This window comes from Barbus barbus, assembly GCF_936440315.1.
Source record: "Barbus barbus genome assembly, chromosome: 23".
In the NCBI taxonomy this organism is placed as follows: Eukaryota; Metazoa; Chordata; class Actinopteri; order Cypriniformes; family Cyprinidae; genus Barbus; species Barbus barbus.
The window spans coordinates 24,672,356-24,695,216 of record NC_136751.1 but is presented as its reverse complement, the minus strand read 5'-3'; the positions used below and the strand labels follow the sequence as shown (position 1 = coordinate 24,695,216).

At 39.7% G+C, this 22,861-nt stretch overlaps 1 protein-coding gene across 2 annotated transcripts in view; it reads right to left on the bottom strand.

The window, feature by feature from the left end:
• The window catches only part of LOC306843222 (tetraspanin-9-like), a gene marked incomplete at its 5' end in the record, with an annotated part of 192,565 nt that overhangs the window by 136,776 nt on the left and 32,928 nt on the right, over window positions 1-22,861 (bottom strand). For both annotated transcript variants that reach the window (XM_079374560.1, XM_079374561.1), the window contains one exon: window positions 5,156-5,229. The remainder of the gene's footprint in view (window positions 1-5,155; window positions 5,230-22,861) is intronic.

Sequence of the window (22,861 nt, the reverse complement as noted above, 5' to 3'; positions counted from 1 at the left end):
AGGGCGGAACGGGCAGCGCAACGCAGAGATGGTGATATTTAAGTGACCTCCGTTGTCAATATGCTGATCCACCAGCTGAATACACATGAAAACAGATATGTATATATAAATGAGCGTGGGCACATCACACCACTAGACCACATCCTGATACAAAAGCCTAATGTAAAATGGGTCCTTAAGCGGTCAAAGCATGCTCAGGAAATGCACTGAAATAGTCATTCAGCCAACACTTACAGTATACAGAACTTATTACAGGGACAATCCTCTTGAAACAACCTGAGGTTAAGTGCCTTAGGGCACAAGAGCGTCAGTTCATGGCTTGCTACTTGTAGAGATCAAGACACCCTTACAAAACAATACTCTATTGTAATTTTACCATGTACCTTGATGGTACTAGATAAGGCAATACTAGAAATGGGAAAACTAACAACCTACATCTGTTTTCCAGCTTTGATAATTTGCAGCAGCAGTGAATTAAATTGGATGAATTTACAGCTGCAACTTTTCTGAGAGGGATTTAGAATGCTATGCTTTAGTGTACAGCATTCTCAGCATTCTCTAAACCCATCTGAGAAGATGCATCTCCCAATTTATTCTTTCAGTATAATGCAGCTACAAGAAAATATCAAGTACCAACTCAATTCAGTACCCTGACTAACCCCTTCAAACAGTATTTACTCTGTGAGAAGCACTCGTGATAATACAAATACAGTACACATGTAAATGGTCAAATGCACTTCTACGGTCAAAACGCCTGTCTTGTCGAGATGTTAATGTAAACGCAGTCGGCTCAGTGAATGTAAACAGGCAGGAAAGAATTGAACATCTGTCAAAATATCAGATCTGTACATTGAGTCATGCAATGTAAACACACCTTACAGAACCGCTGCTCACTATTATGTTGTAAACATTAATCAAACAGCAATATTGGTAAGTAAAACAGAAAATCATTCACTGCTCACTTCCTTTCTTTACAGTCTCTTCGTTTTCACCCAGGCTGAATTTATTTGGCCAAAAGTACACTAAAAACAGCAATACAGTGAAATATTATTACAATTTAGAATAATAGTCTTGTATTTGAATAGATTTTAAAATGTCATTTATTCCTGTCATGCCAAAAATGCTGAATTTTCAGCAGTCCTTACTCCAGTGTCACATGATCCTTCAGAACTTATTCTAATATGTTACTTTAATATGCTCTATTATAAATTATTATTATTGGTGAGCAATTATTAATAATGGTTATTATTTTCAAAGTTGAAAGTTTTTGCTGCTAAATATTTTGGGGAAACATACAGTTTTTTTTTTTTTTTTAATAAATATGGATGAGTCAATAAGTTTTGACTACTAAAATGCAAGTGAGAACCCTACGATTATCATTTTCAGACCACGCAATTAGAATGGCATTCCAAGGCATATGGCATTACCCCTCGTCCATAAAACCCCCCACGTTAATAGAATTGTACTCTTTTGCTAGCAGAGCAACTACCAACCTTTAGTTTCAACCAGTACACCACCCTAGGACCACTTCTACGATATCAGTGTGTTAAGTAGGGATGTAACGGTTCTCGGTACCCTTCTCCACAGTTCGGCATGCACTTGCACTGCGGTTCACCTTAAATCTGACAATTCATCTGTAATATGGTTTATTATAGGGCTGGGCAGTATATTGAGTTTGTATGATACATCAATATATTTTTCATAAGCTATATGGTATGAGGCAATACCTTTTATATCGATATGCAGTAGTTATCTGAAAAATATGAGGACACAGACTGAACTGCTACGGAGTAAGTGCATAATACAATTTGTTCTAAATGTGACAAGCTTTATATGAAGGGCTTTAAAAAACTCGTAAGATACAGGCCTAGTAGCCTATAGTTTATAGTTTCAGTTTAAACTGGCTCTGACAGAAAGGCTGCGTGTGCCGCTGACAGAGACACTTGGATTGTTTAATGTGTTTGAGATGTGCTTTTTTCCTAAATGCATAACTTAGATTTCACAGGTATATTCTCCATCTGTAAATGTTAGAAAGCAATGGAAATATTTCCATTTTGCTGTCAGCAGTGCATGTGCGCCAAACAGACAGAGCTCAGTGAAATAATTCTAACTAAAATACAGATTTTGCTGAAGTATTTTACAATAAATGTGACATATGTAGAATTTTAAACCTACAAGTAAGTGTATATTGTATGATAGCAATAACTGTAAAGTGATCAGTTGTAAATTACTCAAAAAAGTAATCCACTACAAATTACTAATTACTTCTTTAAAATTGTAATTTGAGTACATTACTGATTACTGCATTTAAAAAGTAATCAGATTACTAATTACTTTACTTAAGTGTACTTTACTTTTCAAGTTATCAAACCTAAAAAATACATTACAAAGAGAAACTCATAGTTCTTTCATTAATTTAAAATTGCCTAAGTATTGTATACAGTCCCAATAATAGCTAAACTTTTTTTTTTTGGTTTTGTAAAATAAAGAAAACCAATAGGGTGCACTTTCTGCATTCTCAGTCTCCGTAAATGTCTTCCTGAAACGAGTCACTAAAATGAACGAAAATTACATGAGAAATACAATATATCTAAAGAAAGCTTGAAGTGTCTATTATTAAATGAAGTCAGTCATGTCAAAAAGAAATATTCTCTGATAAAATAATCTGTATGAAATCAACGCAGTCTTTCCCGTCTGAGCTCACCTATAATTTGAGCAATCCCAGGCACATCGCGCTATAAGATAATCATCCACGCGAAACCAAGCTTGAGACACGCGAACATGGAAATGTCTACTTCACCTCTGTAAACAAAGAAAGATTCAAGTTCATCTCGGCTACATTTCATTTTTGGAAAAAGACGCGCTGTAAGGAATAAGCCTTGAATTGTGATGCAGAATCGACACATTCACTTGTTGAACTTTTCTCAACCTATAATGCCAGACTAAAATATGTCGAGTGCAACATTTTGAAACATGATAGACAATCTTTCATTGCATCTAAATGTTGTCTGCCTTTTAGCTCGCATTCTCCGGTGATTTATTAAAGGGCATACTGCCACGCAAAACATGATTTTTCCATCATTTCATTTGTAACTTAAAGTAGCAATTTTATTCACATTAGTAACTGTAATCAAATTACATAAATTTAAAATGTAACGCACTACTTTACTGCATTACCAGGAAAAGTAATTAGAATACAGTAACGCATTATGCATTATACCCAACTCTGACTATAATGGTGTAATCAAAACAGGCCTACCATTTTTACTACATTTTTCTGCTTTAAAAGCATTATTTTAGTTTTTAGATTGCAATGTTACAATGTTAGAATGTAATGTGATTTTAACCCTTTTTTGCACATAATAGGCTATATGCATACATGGTAACATTCTCTTTATTTGTTTAATCCAAATTCAAAAACAAAGAAAATACTGAGTTATATACTGAATACCGCAAATCAGCCAGAATACACAAAGATATGAATGTTTGCTCATATCGCCCTACTTTGTTATAAATAGCAATGGCTAATGTATGTTTCTGTTGATGGACACACATTCTGGCTTCCCAATACATTAAAACAACAGTGATGAAAAGAAAAAGAAAAAAAGTCAAAACAAGCTAGTCACTCTTTGTTCAATGTGAGTGCCGTATGCTCAAATACGACCAGTCATTTATGCTGTCATCACCCGAGTGTTGATAGTGCATGGGCGCAGGTGAGACCTGAACAGCACACATATCTGTGTTTAAACTAAACTCATTTAAGCCTTGCCAGTTTCAACATTCAAGAGCCAGAAAAAACTAATGAGAACTCGTGTGGGCCTTATTCGAAGCGCACAAAACGACGTCTCTGAACGTGTGCAAATGTTGAGTTCTCATTCAAGTCTTGTGCCTGAATAGACAAATTCTCACAAAAACTGTGTCAATAACATGTCATCTTGGTATGTATCCTAGCAGACATATTCGGTTCAACGTACAGTATCAGTGTACTGGGTCCGTGCATTCTCTTAAAGTGACAGCGCTTTCTTTCTTTTTTAGAAAGAGCACATAAACATAGCACATGCTGAACCATACCAAAACTAATGCAAACCATACCGTAAGTTGAACCGTTGCGCCCCTAGTGTTAAGTCTATATACATACTCAGTGACAACACTGACTCAACATTTAGCAAGCACACACACAAACACATAAATGTCTCCCTAGCCATGCTGACGCCGGCCGGTTCAGCTCGCCTTTGATCCGCTGCTGCAGGTTATCTGGCCTCACACTAATTTTAGCCAGCCTGTTTGGCAACACTAGCCTTGATGCGCTGGCCTTCGGGCAGTTAGGAGAACAACTAGAGCACCTTTACATACGCGCACACACTTGTTTTGGATTTAAGGAGCCCCAGAGAGAGTCAGAGGTCCTGTTAGATCACATGCACTATTTTTACAAAGCGCACCGCTAGCAGCAGCACTATCAGAGGCAACTATGTCGTCAAATATCAGAGCCTGAGGCTTATATGAGGCCCAATCAAGAGATGAAGGACTGTCTATATAGGGACGGGCTATTCATAGAGCCCAGGGAGGCAGCAAGAGATGATTTAAGATACGTTTGAGAATCTCTATAAATCATCTCAGCATTATATGATCGTATGGGAAGACATCATTTTAATAGATTTCAACGCTAATCAGAGAATAATGTGATTTATGACGCTTTGGGGCTAGTCTGCTATATCCCTTAAATCCAAATGGAGGTTTCCCATTTAGAGGAAACTCTTAAGTTGACAAACTATTATCATTGAAATGTCATCCCAGCATCTTTAAAGCCCTCATTGGAGCAAGTCGGTTCACTCATATCCATCTTGATCATGCCATGGGCAGCTTTTTGTCTAAATATCAGTAAAATCTGACAATGATATCATAAATTGTGCTTCTTTAACTATAATCATGCAAAAAAAAAAAAAAGCCATGGTCCAGGCTGCAGGTTACCCATTCTAGAGCAAAAAGACCAGAGAATGCAGTAATTTTAACTGAAATGTGGCACTTCCCATTCATACAGCTAGAATTTTGGGTATGTTGATTCTGGCATTTTTTTTTTTTTTCGCCTCTTCTCTTTTTTTTTTCTTTTTTTTTTAAAATCAAAGCAGTGTTGTGTTGTTGGAAAAGTTAGTCTTACCTGTCCCGTTCAGAACAAATCAAGGATGGCCGCTGCCTCCAAAACAAGAGGGGGAATTCACAGAAAGCAGGTTCCTGGAAAAAAAAAAAAAAAAAAAAAAAAAATTTGAATTATGAAAAGCACAAAAGATAAAAAAAAATAAAAAATGTATATGTATATATGTATATATATACACACACACACACACACACACACGATGTGTGCATATAAGCTGCATATAATAAATTAATCAAAACATAGTCCCTGAACTTATTGTGCATAATTCATTGGTGCATGTTATGTCAAAAATTATTCAATATCTTCCTTTCTACTGACATAAAGGCCATATGGAGAGGGAAAATAATATGAGTCAAAAACCAATATCATAGTATTGCATTCCAGTTGAATTCAGATTTGTCTTGTCAAAGTTGTTGATTTATTTGTCTACATAGAATTGACATGCAATTAAATGCGTTGTGACACGCTACTTAAATATAAAATTATATTCAAGACAAACTTGTGAAGGTAACAGTGTGCTTAAAATGGTGAAAAACTCAAGGTATATTAAGTACCTTTTCTTATACAAATTCGTACATTTTAATCTAAAATCTTGATAAGCAATAATAATAATAACAATAAACTATCATCAACTACGCATATGTGCTAGCCTTCTGTACACTGAATAATTACTAGATTGACTAGACTGGAATATTTTATTTTTGTTTTAAGTTCAATTAGTCACTGAAGATAAAAGGCAGGTATGCATGAATTAGGAATTAAACAATCACACTCTCAAACACATTCAGCTGAGGATTCATTTGCAGGATACAGTGAGTGCAATAAAGCAGCTGTGGCAGTGTTGAGTGAATGATAGTTCTCTATAACGCGGCTAAGATGAGGGGAGCAGAAGATGTCTACAAGCAGATTTAAAACCCCAATCTCACACGCATGCATGCACGCACAGCTCGGGCCACCCCTCTCCTATTGAAACATGAGTTACAGCAGCCCCACCTCTGCCTTCCATTTCCCTCCTATGATGAGAAATGGTATCTCAGCATTCCCTCAATTACATAGAAAGACTCCAAGAGTGCTGCAAATGCAGCTGTGGGGCTGCTAAAGACGGTCCAAATGTTTCCCAATTATTCCGGCTCTCCATGCACTAGATCGACATCACCAATCCATTTCAGAGCAGGGTGCCAGAACATTCTTTGATTTTAGTCTTTCATCAGCACAACCAAAGCTGCATTCTCTCTTACCAAAATCTATTTGGACACAGTCTCTTGTTTTAAAGCTGTGAAACCTTGCTTTTAAAGTCGTAATGTTCATCTTTTTAAGAGAATCTGACATGAACAGGGTCACAAGGAAAGAAAGGCCTCTTGCATTAGCCATTTTTAGGCAAGCATTAAAAAACAGCCACTGTATGCCTTTGTTGAGTGAAACTTCCTCAATTAGATCCAACAGGACAACATGCAATCAGTAAAACTGCTTTTCAAGTAAAAAAGTAAGAGTTAAAACAAAGCAAAATTAAGCAAATATAATACATAAAGACCTGCAATTAGAGTAAAAGAAATTCAGCTCGTTGTACCATCCTATGTGATACTGACCCGACTCAATCAACACTGATCCAAGGACAATAAACAGGAGTGCACTCAGAGACATCATTACTCCGTTCCGGTGTTATTCTAACAGTCTGCAACACTACGGAAGTGGACTTCTGTCTCCTAGCGGTCCAATAACAAGTGGACATCTTTAAAAATTCACAGCACATGCTCATTACATCAAGCAGAAAAGCTGCGTGGGGGTGGAAGGACCGATTCTCTGTTAACTAAACTACTCATCATCAAAATGAGCTTTAGCGCTGCGAGATTATAGCCTCAAGGGTAAATATGAAACAGCGACTGATGTGACCTTTTCACAATGAACTGAGATCTTCTTTCACAAAAAATGGAAAGTAGAAAATTATGAAAAAAAGGACAGAAAATTAAAATGTATGGGGCTTGATTTGTGAGCTTATCTCAAGGAGTGCTGAAGAGGAAATGCAATGCATGCTAGGTCTTAGAGGACAACAGCAGCTGTCCTTGTCACAGAAGCTGTGCGTCAAGGTACACGGGTACAGAAGGGCGCTCCAGGACGGCTCTTGAGAGGACATGCATCTGCTTCTAAACAAATCTGATATGGGTTGAAATTGCAGCAGAGTGCAGACATGAGTCGGAGAAGGGCCGGCTTAGCACATCTGTAAGTGATATGCACCACACTCTATTGATGTGAATGAGTAAGACTCATTGATTAAACTGTGAAAAGCTCCTTGAGCAAAGCGCAGGAAATTCGTGCAAACAATGCCGCTCTCAATAGGACCTGCTGGGGTCAAGTCTGCATGCATACAAAACAACAGCTTGGTGAAAGTACTGTGCACTTTTTTAGGTGGCAAACACAGGGTCAACAACTGTTCGCATCAGTCTATTTGCACACAGCACAGACACACACAAGCACACTAAGTCAACAAGCTGATGCGCTCACGTGTGCACGCTCTCATCCATCAGTGCCATGCCACGATCTAGCTCACTCGCGGTCTCCGAGGTAGTTCTAGTAATCCTGCTCCATAGGGAAGGCTACTACACCTAAATCACAAACAGCTGCAGCCGTTCTCTCCGGTCAGGATGCTCTGACTTTCTCCTCCTCGTTCTTCATGCTGGAAGAGCATGAAGGACACAAACTCAGAGTATGACGACGCTTGTGGAATGTTTGACGGGGGATTCAATTGTTACTGAAGGATCTTTGGATCTGAAAGCAGTAACAAATGAAAAGTGATGCCAGTTTTTGAAATAAACAGCTTTAGAAAGAAAAGCTGATTAGTCTGTAACCTATATATTCAAAGCCAAACTGCAATATAGAAAGTATCCAAAGATGTCTATAATACTTAGAGAAATCAGTAAAAACATATCAATGTCTGCTCATTGGCATTAAAATTGTTTAACTCAGTCGCTTGTCGCATCAAGTCACTGACTTTCCCAGAAAAAAATAATCTAGTTGCATCGTCTAAGCTCTACTTTAGATTACATATTAATATTTTAGTATGATAAAGAACAAAGTATTTATCATAAGTTTCAAGTAAAGTATCACAGAATCAACTCTTCAGCATATGGCTGTATATGCAGTAAAGGAGATGGGTTTAATGCAAGCAGGCTACTGTAGCATTGGAGACGGGCCAAACATTGTGAAGTGCTGAGCGATGGAAGACATGCTCAGAGGCAGCCGTTTGGTCGCATCGGGTGACTCAAAAAAAAAAAAAAAAACTACCATGTCTTTACAGTATATTGATCACGTACTGCAGCTCCAAATGTGTTTAAGGACTTTGGTCACAAATTCTTTTTTTTTTTTTTTTTTTTAACTAACTATTAGAAATGCTAAAATAATAGATATAATGTTTAAAATGAAGTCAAAAAGAGAGCAAGCGCATGCATCGTGATACTCTCCACAATGGTGGCAAGCCACCGCAGACAGGATGAGGAGGAGAAGAATTGTTGAATAAAGTTGTTATTTTTGTTTTCTTGGCGCAAAAAAAGTATACTCGTAGCTTCATAAAATACTGATGCCATTGCTATGTTTCTGGACCTGGGAACATTTCAGTTGTGTTACTGTCTATGGAGGGTCAGAGAGCTCTTGGATTTCATCAAAAATATCTTAATGTGTGTTCTGAAGATGAACGAAGGTCTTACAGGTTTGGAACGACATGAGGGTGAGCATTAATGAAAATTTTGGGCTGAACTATCCCTTTAAGTTTGTAAGCCCTAAAAAAATAAAAGTAGCTACATAAACAAAAACTCTGGAAAAAATATATATATACACTAAACCACAAAGATAATAAAAAAAAGTTTTAAAATAAAAAGTGGATGCCAGTTTTTGGATTGATAAAACGTAGTGTAATGCATGATTAGAAAATACTGAAATCCATAATTCTGTTTCAAACGTAACATCAACTGGTCCATCCAAAAAACATCAATTCAACACGTTGAAGCTTAATCAAAGACATCAAGAAACAGTCCTGTGGTGTGCGATGAACATTTCTGACGGGTGACTGTCTAATCTGCTGTCAGTAGAAAAGCCCTCTCCACAGTCTAACACATGAGTAATGCACGCCACAGTAGCACAGCGTCGTCGCAGCATGTCAACAGCGACCTCTCCATAAAATATTCATTTGCAATAGAATGTTTTCCATTAAACAGTGCGGACTCTCCCATTCAGCGCCGCTCCTAATGGGCTATGTAAATGTCTGCTCTTGTGTTGTTTATGGGGGGGATTAGGAAGTGAGAACTCAAGTTTGCCAACTGCTGTGGAGAAGGGAAAAGGAGAATAAACTGAAAGCGCTACGACTGACGTCGCCTCAGCTGCAGGGATGTAACGAGGGCTTTATCCGTTAAGATTATGCAAAGAGAAAAAGCTCCAGAGGGTTGTCTAGATTCGCCAGCAGGATGCGTGTTGAGGATACAGTGCCACATTAAACCGAGAATGAGGCTTTATGTATGAGAGGCAATTAAAGGTTTGTGGCCGCGAGCTCATCAAGTTTTTATAATGGAGAAGAGCGTGAAGAAATAAAACAAGAGAGCAAACAAAAGACGCAAGGAAAAGACTTATACGGGTGAATTAATCCTGAAAAAAATCATTTCACAAAAGCCTCATTGATTTTTTTTTTATCTCTCAATACTTCTTTGTATTTCTTTCGATGGTATGTAGAAAAAAGTAAGCTTTTGAACTTCAAGAAAGGCAGACAAAGCAAACTTTGTTTACACAAATACAGTCTCGTCTCTTTTGTCGATTACTCGTACGTCTCCTTTATAAAAGTGTTGTTTTTCGACAAAGTGAAAATAAAGTGCATCTCAGGTGCACCTGAGCAGCAGACGGTGGGGCTGATTGAAAAGCCTCTCCTGTATGCCACAAACTCAATAGTTCAGGGAAAGGGGAAATATAGGCGCTGCCTGCCTGCAGCGAGGTGATTATCTGTGATTAGCTTTTTATTGTCGCCGACAAGATCGCATCTTCCAACTGCACCCAACGTACCCAAGGCAACGCAGGCTTATCTGAAGGTAATCTTTATTAAGACTAACCCTGAGGCGTGGGGTGGGCGTGAGAATGCAGGCGGTCCTTGTCTTTACCTTCTGCTTTATAATTACGACACAAAGCAGCCAGTCACCTTTGATGAGATGCGGAGAGCAGTACTGGAAAGATCAGGGATGGAGGAAAAAAAATGTGCGTGTATGGAATATTGCATGACATATGCATGACCATGAGGTTAAAAAACAAACTCCGTGACAAACGGCAATCTTATTATCATTTTCATCATGATGCCAGCACTGTCCAGCAATTTACATTTAGCCTTTGGCAAAATAAGCTTACAGCTTAGCATCTGACCTTGGAAATAGCAAACAGCATGAATTTTTCACCATATATTAGGATCCCAGCCAATAAAATAACAGCACAGGGCTAATAGAGTGCAACAGTCAGGTTCCTGAAGTCAAAATCCCCATTCATTTTCTCTATAGAAAAATTTATTTTTAACAAATCTGTATAAACCTTTTCAAACAGATCTACCATGGGCTCTGAGGTTAGCAATTGATGGTACGTGATTCCAATGAAGCCATCAGACTGCGTGATTTCTTTTAAATACATATTTAATAGCCAAATGAAGAACTGTATTATTCATAATATTATATCTGCTACTCACCAAAATTTTGGTGGTTGGCAAAATTTATAAAAGTTTTTAAGAAGTCTTATTTTAGGCTGCATCAAAATATTGATCAAAAAATACAGTAGAAGCAGTACAACTGTGAAATAATCACAATTTGAAATAACTTTTCTATTTTAATACATTTTAAAATGTAGCTATTCCTGTGATGCCAAAGCTATGTTTTTAGCCGCCTTTCCAGTCTTTAGTGCCACATTATCCTTCAGAAACCAGATCTAATCTTCAGAAGTTTTCTAATATCCTGATTTGGTGCTAAAAAATCGTATTGTAAAGTTCAAAAGAACAGCACGTGTGTCAAATAGAAATCTTTGCTAACATTATACAAGACTTTGTCACTTTCGAACAATTTAATCCATCCTTGCAGAATAAAAGTATTAATTTCTTCTCCTTGAAACTTTTAAACAGTAGTGCATCATGAACATTGTTTATATATTTATAACCAATGGCTACAAATCTAAAGTTTTATTTTGTACCATCGCTTTTCCTTTATGTAATCAAGGAAAGGCACTTGAGTGGTCAACTCTGACAATGCACACAAGTCCACAGCCGCACCATCAGACCCCTTTTACAAGGAATTTCCTTCCTGATCCCCGTGCAAATGCTGGCACCTGAAACGGCAACTTAGCCAAGATTCCCAGCGCTGGCCAAATTTTAACAAATGTGAATGGCCGAGTAGCCTGTGGAATTCTTAGTGGTGAACAGCAGCTGTGAATCTCTCCCCATCCCCCAACAAGCCTGAGATATTCAGCCCCTCTGATCCCGCTCAGACGCTCGCTGTGGCACTGTACAGTGAGCAGCGAGTGTGGCATAACTACAGGATGAGCTGTCAGCGCCTTGCAAGAGCCCTGATACGCCCCATCATCCTAAAGGCAGCATGACATCATCGCACAAGCCTCCCAGAGTTCCTCTGTGAACCTGGGGGAAATATGTTCAGTGAGATTCAAGCCTTTACTTAGGCTTACTTCCCAGTGGAAACCTTTGTATATTGCGAGAAAAAAACCCGTCCCAGTGCACATCTCAAGTGCTATTTGAACAAATAGACTCTTGGTTGAAAGGATTAAAGAGGATGAATGAAAGGTTTGAATAAAAATCTAGTCAGTGTATGCATCAGTTGATCGTGATTTGTGTGCCGAGGAAATATAATTTACCCAAGCAGTGGTGGAATTACCATAAAAAGAGATTTAGAGCATCGTCTTCACAGCGGTCTGCGAGCAGATAATAACATACATTGATACTCATGGTTATTTAAAATGCCACAGGAATGTGCATGGGGATGTACAGAAATACGAGTTAAATAAGCAGAGAAAAAAAGATTAATAGGTTTACGTTACTTTGACATGCCGCTCCAAGGCTGTGGGGCAGGTGCTATAAATAGCAGCTCTTTGGCTGCTCGTTACCCGTGATTCAAACATCCCTGCTTGGTAGCATGATAGCTGTGTGCTAAAGGGTTGAGTGCCACAGAAAAGCGCAACATGGGTGCAACAGGGGCTAAATAAGGGGAAGAGCACTCAAGGCGGGAGGGAGATGAGGAGAGGAACATAAAAAAAAAAAGGGTGAAAACAAATGCATGGGCATATCTGGCAGAGGACAAGATGTGGTTTTCAGCTTCCACTTACTGTATCCTGCAAGGCTAGAGATATTGAGAAGTCAAACTGTGAAGGTAGAATTCTGAAAGAAACTTTGAAAAGGTCAGAAGAGAGCAGATGAATACAGAAGACCTGAGAATTTAAACTAAAATATTAATTATATTCAGAAAATGGGATGAGCGTGTGGGTCGTTTTGACTGCAAGTACCATCTGTGCTTTTTTATATTTACATCTGCATTGGTCAGACGTCTTTAACCACTATATTGCATCTCAGTTTGTTAGCATTTCACCACGTACGTGACTTTCCAGGGAGCAGTATCAAGAAAAAAAAATTATATACACGCACAAACACTTTTTTTGTACATGAATAGGCCTACTATTTCAATACAAAACTAATTATTCAAGAATTTTGTGTATACATGCTGAACAAGTCACAATCACATTATCTAGTTCTGTTAGACTGACTTCGCAAAAATCAATTGAACTAAAGAATTTAAATTTAAAAAAAGACAAATGACTGTTTTAGCCCAGATGAAATTAAACATTTTAAATGCACGTAAACATTTTGGTTCTGTCCCAACTTCAATACTGCCACTAACTAAATCAGAGAATTAAAAATTAAATGCTTTTCCATCCAGTCATGTAATTTTTATGATTAATCACCGCTGCCACTTTCCTCGTGCCCATTCATATAAATATACGCAAAGGAGGAAGGAATAAACTTAAGCACTAGATGCACATGTACTGTACTCTCTCAGGCCAGAAGGCATTTCACTACCTCAGACAGTTCATTAGTTGCCCCGTGGAGCCACATGGGAGCAGCGCATGTCATCTGACCCCTGGCCATAACCTTGATTTTGCAGCACACGCCACAAGTCCCTTCACAGACTGCTGTGGACAATAAAGCAGCTAGTAATGACCTCTGGCACCTCAAGCTCCATGTGGCTGATACAGCCACCTGTTCTCAAGGGACAGCTTTTCCAGGATGAATTAAAGGCACACCCCCAGTACAGAGCTCTGCTGGAGTTTGTTAGCGTCTCCCCAGCGGCTGAGCACTATGTGTTGTTTGGGCAGTAGGCTGAATTGAGGGATCGCTGCAGAGAGGCTAAACAGGCACACGCATTAATACACAGAGCTCAGGTAGATGCATGGAATTTCATACAGCAACCCTGCAGCGCTGTAAATGAAGAAAGCATAATGGACCCAGAGACAGATCGAGCTTAGATAACAGAAACAAAGGGATAAGACGAAGCTCCAGACTGGGATTAAAATGGATACAAATGTGGAAACTAGTAACCATAAACATTTGAGACAATACAAACATTTCACAAATTTATTCAGTTCATGTGGAAATATTTTAGATTCAAATTTCAAATTTTCTAAAGAAAAAAAAAGAGAAAAACTATACACTGAACCCTCTCACTTGGTACATTACTATAATATTAACGTCAACAACAGCCATAGATTTTAAATTAAGTTCAATTGCTTTTTTATTTCTAGATATAATCATTAACATTCAAATAAACTGAGTATCCAAAAATGTAAATGGCACATAAGACAGTTTAGTAATTAAATGTAACAAAGAACAAAGTTCATTGCGATTATTGGATGGGAGGTGTGTGCTACAAATAATGTTTAGTGATGTTTTATTCACGTATCAACTGAAACCAGCATAACTAAAAGATCGATCCTATGAATCAATGTTTGCTGTGAACTATCCAGCAATGATTGTTGTTCAAAGGTAAACACACTGAACTCAATGAACCAAAGCCCTTCTGAACATCCATCTATATCGAGCGAATGTGTAATTTGGCAACTAAAGAAGTAATATGCCTCCTAATGCTCCATTTTAAGCAACCAATCGTTCTCTTGTCATTTTTAAAGTATGGGGCCTTGCATGAAATAAAGGAATAGCTGCTTTCTGTGGGATAAAGAGATATGCTTAGGGCTGACTTGATGAACTGTGAGATTGATGCAGCCTGCTCATTTACGTCTGGCTTGCTCACAATAAGCAGGTTCAAAACTACACACTGGGTTCCACACTAAAAGTTCTCTATTTTCCTTTCCTTTTATTTGGTATACTCACACAGAGATACTGGATACAGTCCAGCGACCTCCCTGTTCCCTTTATCCCTCAAATGGCTTTATAGCAGCCTGTAAATGTAGACTTGGCCATGGTGAGATTCCTCATGAGCATATGGCAGCTCATGAAATCTCTCTCTCTGACACACACACACACACAGACTAGCCCAGGACAGGTCACTGGGGACAGACCCCATAACTGGCTTTGCTCAATTCATGGACAGTCTGGTCTGGCATAAACAGGGCATCTGAACTTGAATTTGAGGTCGACAGAAATTTGTCATGCAGCACAGTAAATGAAATAACCTTTATGAATGTGAGTTTAAATGAACTGAAAAATTAAAATGAGTTTGTATATCAACATAAATGTTATAATGTATGCACTGTTGAAATAAGTTGAGAAAATTCAAAAATCTGCTGAAGCTGGTTGCCTTAAAATTTTAAGTTGGCTCAACTTTCTCTTTTTTTTTATTTTTACAGTGTGCTTCTACTCTAGTTCATTGTTGAAATATAAACAGTAGCAAAAGTTTAAGACAGATTTGTTCAAACATGGATTAAATAAATTACACAAACATTAACATGTAATAAAAAACATATATAATATAGTTCACATATTTAACAAAATATTTCTTTCTATGGTTATTTTTTCCCTAGCAAACTAACGAGATGTGTGCATTGAGTGGCTTTCCTGAGGTTAAGTAGCATCATGTAAGTTGTTTACAAGTCTGTTACAGCGCTGTGGAGGAATTTTGGCCCACTCATCTTGTCAGAATTGTTGTAATTCAGCCACATTGGAGGGTTTTCGTACATGAACCGCCTTTTTAAGGTCATGCCACAGCATCTCAATAGAATTCAGGTCAGGACTTTGGCTAGGCCACTCCAAAGTCTTCATTTTGTTTTTTCTTCAGCCATTCAGAGGTGGATTTGCTGGTGTGTTTTGGATCATTGTCCTGCTGGAGAACCCAAGTTCGCTTCAACTTGAGGTCACGAACAGATGGCCGGACATTGTCCTTAAGGATTTTTTGGTAGACAGCTGAATTCATGGTTTCATTTATCACAGCAAGTCTTCCAGGTCCTGAAGCAGCAAAACAGCCCCAGACCATCACACAACCACCACCATATTTTACTGCTGGTATGATGTTCTTTTTCTGAAATGCTGTTACTTTTACGCCAGATGTAATGGGACACACACCTTCCAAAAAGTTCAACTTTTGTCTCGTCAGTCCACAGAGTACTTTCCCAAAAGTCTTGGGGATCATCAAGATGTTTTCTGGCAAAACTGAGACGAGCCTTTATGTTCTTTTTGCTCCGCAGCGGTTTTTGTCTTGGAACTCTGCCATGCAGGCCATTTTTGCCCAGTCTCTTTCTTATGGTTGAGTCATGAGCACTGACCTTAACTGAGGCAAGTGAGGCCTGCAGTTCTTTAGAAGTTGTTGTGGGGTCTTTTGTGACCTCTTGGATGAGTCGTCGCTGCGCTCTTGGGGTAATTTCGGCCGGCCACTCCTGGGAAGGTTCACTACTGTTCCATGTTTTCACCATTTGTGGATAATGGCTCTCACTGTGGTTCGCTGGAGTCCCAAAGCTTTAGAAATGGCTTTATAACCTTTTCCAGACTGATAGATCTCAATTACTTTCTTTCTCATTTGTTCCTGAATTTCTTTGGATCTCAACATGATGTGTAGCTTTTGAGGTTACTTCACTTTGTCAGGCAGGACCTATTTAAGGGATTTCTTGATTGCGAACAGGTGTGACAGTAAACAGGCCTGGGTGTGGCTAGAGAAACTGAACTCAGGTGTGATAAACCAGTTATGTTTTAACGGGGGTGCAAACACTTTTTTTTTTTTTTTTTTACACAGGGCCATGTGCGTTTTCCCTTCATAAAAAAACCTTTCATTTAAAAACTGCATGTTGTGTTTACTTGTGTTATCTTCGATTAATATTTTCATTTGTTTGATGATCTGAAACATTAAAGTGTGACAAACATGCAAAAAAAAAAAAAAAAAAAAAACAAACAATCAGGAAGGGGGCCAACACTTTTTCACACCACTGTGCATATATATATATATATATATTTTATTTTTTATTTTTGTTTTTTTTTTTCTCGTCACATACACAATTATACAGAGTATAACCAGCAGTGAAATGTAAGTCAGGTCCGCTCCACAGTGCAATTGTATAGAATACAAATATTAAGAAAAAGAAAAGTAGAAAAAAATAAAAAGAATAAAATAAAAGATAAAAAAATATAAATATAAATATAAATGTGCAGGTCAGTATGTTTGTTGACATAAATAGTAGTCAAGTGATGTTATGACACCGAGTTAGAGTTTAGGAGCCTGATGGCCTGGGGGAAGAAGCTCCTCCTAAGTCTCTCAGTTTTTGCCATCAGGCTACGGAAGCACTTACCAGATGGAAGCAAAGTGAATAGTTGGTTACCAGGGTGATTTGAGTCCTTGATGATTTTGACAGTTCTATTTTTACAGCGTTTGAGGTAGATGTGCTGCAGAGAGGGGAGAGCAGACCCTGAGATGCGCTCAGCTAAGCGCACAACTCTCTGTAGTGCTTTGCAGTCCTGATTGGAGCTGTTTTCATACCACACTGAGATGCACTGAGTCAATACACTTTCTATGGTCCCTGAATAGAAAGTTTTCAGGATTGCTGGTGAGACCCTGAATTTCCTCAGCTGTCGCAGATGGTACAGTCTTTGCCTGGCTTTCTTAACCTGTGTTTGGATGTGTGTAATCCAAGTCAGGTTCTCGGAGATGTTTACACCGAGGTACTTGAAGCTACTCACCCTCTCCACAGGGGTCCCACTGATCATAAGAGGAGTGTAGGGCTGCTGCTGTCTCTTCCTAAAGTCCACGATCAGCTCTTTAGTTTTGCTCACATTCAGAGAGAGACAGTTGTCCTGGCACCATGATGTGAGTCTCTCTACCTCGTCCAAGTATGTTGGAGATGAGGCCCAGAACCACAGTATCATCAGCGAATTTGATAATAGATGTGGAGCTGTGAGAGAACACGCAGTCATGCGTGTAGAGAGAGTAGAGCAGGGGACTCAGGACACAGCCCTGTGGGGCTCCTACGTTCAGGGTGATGGAGTTTGAGGTGAACTGGCCAACTTTCACCACTTGAGGTCTGCCGGTGAGGAAGTCTTGAATCCAGTCACAGAGTGAGGAGTTTAGGCTGAGGTCAGTGAGTTTAGAAGCCAGCTTGATGGGGACTATAGTGTTGAAAGCTGAGCTATAGTCAATGAATAGCAGACTTACATAATTCCCATTGTTGCTGTCCAAGTGTGTGAGGGAAGAGTGGAGGACGTGAGAGATGGCATCGTCCATAGATCTGTTTGGGCGATCCAAAGGGTCCAAAGTATCAGGTATGGAGGAGCAGATGTGGCTCTTTACAAGTCTTTCAAAAACCTTCATGACTATAGATGTGAGGGCAACTGGGCGATAGGCAAGAGGGTTTATTGTTCTTAGGAACAGGGATAATGATGGATTTTTTTAAATGAGGTGGGAACCACGGAGGTAGCAAGGGACTCATTAAAGATAGACGTGAACAAACCAGCGTGCTGATTAGCGCAGGACCTCAGAACACGGCCGGTTATCCCATCAGGTCCGGCTGCTTTCCTGACGTTCACTTTCTTTAGCGCCCTCCGAACCTCATCCTCCGACACGGTGATTACAGGATCATCGCTGCTCTGCCTGCTGCTTCCTGACGCGCTGGACGGCAGAGATGCACTGCCGCCGTTGCAATCGAAGCGGCCGAAGGAGGAGGATTCGTTTCCGAAGGCACAGATGGTCCTCAGTCCCTGCCACATCCGTCGAGAGTCATTGAGCTGGAAATGAGACTCAATTCTCTCTCTGTATCTGTGTTTAGCGGCTCTTACTGCGCGTCGAAGAGCATAGCACGATGCTTTGTACTCGCTCATATTCCCGGTCAGAAGAGCCTCATTGTAAGCGGCAGTGCATGTGTTAACCGCAGCACGGATTGTTCTGTCCACCCACGATTTCTGGTTGGAGAATGTCCTTATCGTTATGGTTTCTGTAGCTTGCTCGGTTAGAGTGTTTACAAAGCTTAATGCTACATCCGTGAACTCGCTGACGTCAGAACTCGCCCGGAACATGTCCCAGTTGACGTTATCAAGAGCCGCCTGCAGCATAGCCTCTGAGTGGGAGGACCAGCGCGTCACTACTCTCACCGGAGGATCCTGAACGAGCCTTTGTTTATATGTGTGAGGAAAATGGCGGCATGGTCCGATTTGCCAAAAGCCGGAAGTGAGCGGGCTTTGTAGGCATTCTTGAACTGAGTGTAGCAATGATCCAGTGTATTTGGTCCTCTAGTTAGACAGGATACATGTTGGTGAAAGTTCGGCATGACCTGCCTGAGGTTAGCTTTATTAAAGTCCCCCGCGATGATAAAGGCAGCATCAGGATGTTTGTTGATGAAGCCGCTGAGCACATCGTGAAGTTTAGACAAAGCCAAGCCGGTGTCTGCCTGTGGTGGAATGTACACAGCAGTAACAATGATCGATGAAAACTCCCGGGCCAGATAAAATGGGCGTCAAATAATGGAAAGATGTTCCAGATGAGGCGAGCAGGAACACGACAGAATGGAGATATTCCTGGGATCACACCATTTCTTGTTAATCATGAAATATACTCCACCCCTGGATTTACCGGCCTCTGCTGTTATGTCCATCCGAAAAACAGAGAAGTTATCACTTGGCATTACAGCAGTGTCCGGGACCATGGACGAAAGCCACGTTTCGCCCTTATGTCCCGTTGGAAACTAATCCTGGCTCTAAGATCGTCCATCTTATTCTCCAAGGATTGGACATTTGCGAGCAGAATGTGAGCCCTTTTCCTGAGTCTATCTCGAATCCCAGAGCGTTTCCCGTGGTGTTTCTTTATCCTTTGCCTCGGGGGGTTATTGTTCATCTCTGCGTTCCGAAGAATCTCCAGAGGCCATGCTGGATTCCTGGATAAAGTGTCTTGCAACAGGTTGGTGTAGCGGTTTCCAATGTCCAAAAGTGTTTCTTTGTTATAGGTGATCAGTGCCGACGTGAGATGTGTAAAAAGAGAAAGTAAAACTAAGTAAAAAAGTAGATAAAATCACAATCTTAGCGGAGCTACCTGGACGGCATCCGAACAAAGCGGCGCCATCTTGAAAAAACATTTATTTAAATAAATAATTATTATGATATAAATATCTCAAACACCCCTAGGAGGGAGGCAGGTGGAAAAGTGCAATGGCTGATGGGCAACTGTTAATGATGTGAAGTGAAGTGACATGGGCAGCCATTTATGCTGCGGCGCCCGGGGAGCAGTTGGGGGTTCGGTGCCTTGCTCAAGGGCACCTCAGTCGTGGTATTGAGGGTGGAGAGAGTGCTGGACATTCACACATCCCTGCCGGCCCGAGACTCAAACCCGCAACCTTTGGATTACAAGTCCGACTCTCTAACCATTAGGCCACGATTTCCCCCGCATCATTGTGCCTATTTTAACTCTCACCATTAATTCAGAGTGAGTGTGACAAGCCTTTCCCAAGCAACATGCCATAATATTTAGCAGCATCGCAGCTCTAACTTGACATCCTGTCAATGTTCACGCACTTACAGAGGCTGATACACACACCTAGCTACTATGTGTGCTTTAAATGTCTTAGTTACCAAAATGTGTCTGAGTTTTAGAGAGAAGCAAAGACTATGTCTGGCTGGAGAAGTGAAACGTTTAGAAGAACCCCCAATCCAACACAGCAGGTAAGAAAGTCAAGACTCAGCGTTTTTCCCATCTTGCAACTGCAGGATTCACACATAATCTTGACTATGCTTTCATCATTGATTCTCGTCTGCATTACCCATAAGTCCTGCAAGCTTTCTGGTGTTATAGTGACACACCATTATGGAAAAGTGAGCAAGTGAATGAAATGAGCAAAGTACGTAGAGACGACCGTCAACCTTCTGAAATGTTCCTCTGCTGTATGCTCCTTTGCAGTATAATACCATCCTACAAAAAGCCCAAGTAATGGACTTTTCAGAGCAGAGAACACAAGAATTCTGATCAAAAGAGGCCAGGAGCGAGACGGCACCTTGCAGAAAGACAAATTGAATCAGTATGTCTGAATAATCATAAAATATACAAAACTTCCAATCTCTTCAACGGGCGCTTGAACTTGAGATGAAATGGATAATGAATAGGATTATCATCTGCGAAGATGTAAGTGACAGACAGAGAGCAGCTACACCAGAGGTGGAAAACTGGGACGACGGGTTACGACCGTAATCATTACACATACACAGTCAAAGTGATTCACGACAACAGCCTCTGACACATCTGACATACCCTCACATCCCCTGCTGAGCATAAAGATTAGACGAGAAATGTACTGTCAAGTAGAGTGGCCACCCAGGGAGTCTCTGAAGGAATACAGGGCTGTTGTTACAGGGAGTGAGATGGCTATAAACAGCTCAAACCTTCGGCTTGGGCATCACACAGAGAAAGTGAATACACGTCTAGACTCTTATGGATGGACATGCTAAAGGAACGGAGGTGAAGAGCTGCATTAACGGATTATTAAATACAATTTTTTTTTTTATTCTTTGTTTTAGAGTGAAATAATCCAACAATAATTTGTATTTATTTAAATTATTGATAATATTTTCCATAAATCTGTATTTTGCAGTGAAATATTCCATTAGTATTTTGATTAGTATTCTTATTTAGCAATTATTATTATTAAATTTCAGTTTCGGTTTCAAATTTATTCCAGGAATACATAGCCTCTCTGCCCATAGTTCCACAAAATCATAATGACATGGCAGATAATCTTTTCTTCATTCCATGATATATATAAAATGCCGATCTCCATGCATACCCAGAATCACAAACACTTGACACATCAATACAAACATCACCAACAAGAACAGGATCACCAAAGTATTTCTTACGCAAATTCTCATACAAGGAGCAATCATACAAAAAAAGCTTCTCATCTTCTATCACAGAAATATTTGATGATTCTCTCTGCCATTGGTGTATTACTCCATCTGTCTGTTTCTATAGCAAGATGATGACTTGAACGTCTAAAAAGGAACAATGATCGTACCAGTTACATGTTATACACGGACACAATGTAGCTCTGGCATTGATATCCTTTGTTGTTTGACCTTTTTTGTTGCGGCTTTTAAAACGAGCTGGTCGTAACAAAATTGGGGGAGTCGTAACAAAATTATAAGAAATGCATAGAGTTTTCAGTGTGTTCACCTGTGTAAATGAGGAGACTTCAGGTAGTTAGAGTGTCCTCAGCTGGGTTTTAATCCTTCCATCGAGGCACTAGTTGTTATTTTAATTTGTTATTTTGCCTCTCTTATTTTTTAAGGTTATTCTGGGCGGAGGTTTCAAGGTTTCGGGGGTACGCTTCGGGCTTTTGGTTTGAAATACCAAATGTCCTCGAGTTCAGCGTTTAAATGCCGCCCCGAGTCCGGTACACCTTTGAAGAGCAGGTAGGCTTAGTTAGTTTTATTTATGGAACCGAAGTCTCCCCTTTTTTCATTTAAGCTGACATTTTTGTTGTTTCTCTGTATCTGTGTTTGTGATCTCTACCGTGTAAGAAATTAGACAAATGACTTGTGGTAAGCCTTTATTTTTCTTGTAACGGTGAGGTTTTCTATTTGAAGCGTGCATTCAGTGACGATCTCCGGCGAAGTGACTGATGGGATTTGTAGTTTTAATACTCTAGTTACACGTGTGTTTGCTCTGTTGTCTCTCGACAGTTATGTCGTCGTCATCTGTAGTCGAGGATTTTTTTACCTTTCCTTCAGAAATATTATTGGAGAGGTGCACGAAGGAAGAGATCTTGCAGATTGACAAACGGTTTGATGTGGAGGTAACGAGCAGTGATAAGAAGCTCAAGGAAACGCTCATGAAAGTTGTGAAGAGCGCACTTTCCGAGCGAGGCGTTTTAGAGGTAAGAGCTCAAGTTATTAACCCCGAGGAGTCTGTAGCCTTTCCTCTTAGTGATGTCGATCAAAATGTAAAATTTATCGAGAAGCAGTTGTATGTTGATGCAGAAAAACTTCGTGCTGAACGTGATGTTTTAGCTTTAAAAGAGAAAGAGTTGGAGAATGACTGACAAAGAAATAAAGCAGCAACAACAGTTAGAGTTACGTAAAATTTTGTTACAATTTGAAAGGGAAAGGGAGGAAAGAGAATTTCAGTTACGGAAACTTGTGCAAAAGTTGAGTGCTGAGTTGAGTGCTGAGCTGAGTGCTGAGCTGAGTGCAAAAACAGCTGAAATTCCCATTCTTTTGACGCTTGACGA